General features: G+C 40.2%; 1 non-coding gene across 1 annotated transcript; it reads right to left on the reverse strand.

Moving 5' to 3' along the window:
* Window positions 1–478: 478 nt before the first annotated feature.
* On the reverse strand, window positions 479–582 carry LOC112100530. The gene has a single exon (XR_002906898.1). It is a non-coding gene; the product is annotated as a small nucleolar RNA R71 (small nucleolar RNA).
* Between the last annotated feature and the right edge of the window lie 1,201 nt (window positions 583–1,783).

The following is a 1,783-nucleotide window of genomic DNA, read 5'->3' on the forward strand; positions in this document are numbered from 1 at the left end:
CATGCATGGTCGTAGGTCATTATTACCTAATCTTGAACCTATAGACCTTGAATTAGAAAAAACACTTCGCACACACAAACACGTTAAAAATAAAATGGATTTACAAGCACCACAGGAGAGGCCATTTAAGGACTATTTTAGTCCCTTAGCTAATTTGAGCACGTCATGCATAAGATACCCAAATGTAGCTGCTAGGAGTTTTGAATTAAAACCTAGTGTGTTAAATTGTCTCCCTACATTTTATGGCCTAGAAAATGAGGATCCATATAATCATTTGAATGATTTTCATGCCATTTGTCAAACATTCAAATATGAGAATTTTTCAGATGATGATGTTAAACTTAGACTATTCCCATTTTCTTTAAAAGATAGAGCTCGTTCATGGCTTAATACATTGCCTGCTAATAGCATTGCATCATGGGAACAAATGGTTACAAAATTTTTGAATAAATATTTCCCAGTGCATAAAACCAATGCTATTCGCAGGGAAATCTCAGAGTTTACTCAGAGAGAGGACGAGCAGTTTTTCGAAACATGGGAGCGATTCAATGGGCTACTCTTGAAGTGTCCACATCATGGGTACGAGAAATGGCACCAATGCCAATACTTTTTGGAGGGATTATTGCCGAATGTGCAAGAATGGCTAATGGCAACAAGTGGAGGAGAGCTAATGTCAAAAAGTGCATCAGAAATTTGGGAATTCTTCCAGCGACAAGCGGATAATTCCCAACAACGGAGTCGATCACTCAGGAATACTAGACGAATTAAGGGAGTAAATGAGGTTCAAATTGGCGAGTCAACTTCGGGAATCAAAGAAGTCAAGGAGATGGTTGAAGGTCTTGCTCGACAAATAGCATCGTTATCGACTGCTAAATCAACAGAACTACATGACCATGACTCATACTCAGATCAAGCCAATGCCATAGGTGTAATGAGAAAGCCATCAAATTACAACCCATACTCCAACACATATAACCCTGGATGGAGAGACCACCCCAATTTTTCATGGTCTCAAGGATTCCAACAGAATGGACCAACAGCTCCAGCTCCACCAATGCAACAAATTCCTCAAGCCTCTCAGCCACCATTTAGACCATACAATCAGAACCAGAACCACTCTCAACCTAGACCATGGGAGGATGCATTTCAGAATTTCAGGAATGTTACTCACTCCACGATTGAGCAACAGAACCGCACCATTGATGGACTACGAAATGAGTTGAGAGCAGGCTTCAACTCACAAGCTCAATCGGTTTCAAGCCTCGAGAAGATGGTGGGACAACTTGCTTCTTCAGTTCAAACCTTGGCAATGACCGTTGAGAAAGGTAAGTTTCCAAGTCAACCAGTGCCTAATCCTAAAGGAGTACATGAAGCAAGTACCAGTTCACCACAACAGCATGGAGAGGTCAAAGCAGTAATGACCTTGCGAAAAGGAAAAGAAGTCGACAACAAAGTGGAGATGCCGGTGACAAAAGAAAATCAAATTGTACCTGTGGATGTTGAAGACTCATCACCGGAAGAAAAAGAAGAAACCAACCCACGAGAATATGTTCCTAAAGCTCCATTTCCTCAGAGGTTAGCAAAAGGCAAAAAGGGAAAATCCACAGGTGAGATTCTCGAAATCTTCAAACAGGTAAGTGTTAACATCCCTTTACTTGATGCTATTAAACAAGTTCCATCTTATGCCAAGTTTCTTAAAGACCTTTGTACTAAAAAGAGAAATATGCATGTGCAAAAGAAGGCATTTTTAACAGAAAACGTTAGTTCTATACTCCAACATAAA

The sequence above is a fragment of the Citrus clementina genome, unplaced genomic scaffold, assembly GCF_000493195.1.
Source record: "Citrus clementina cultivar Clemenules unplaced genomic scaffold, Citrus_clementina_v1.0 scaffold_3, whole genome shotgun sequence".
NCBI lineage: Eukaryota > Viridiplantae > Streptophyta > Magnoliopsida > Sapindales > Rutaceae > Citrus > Citrus x clementina.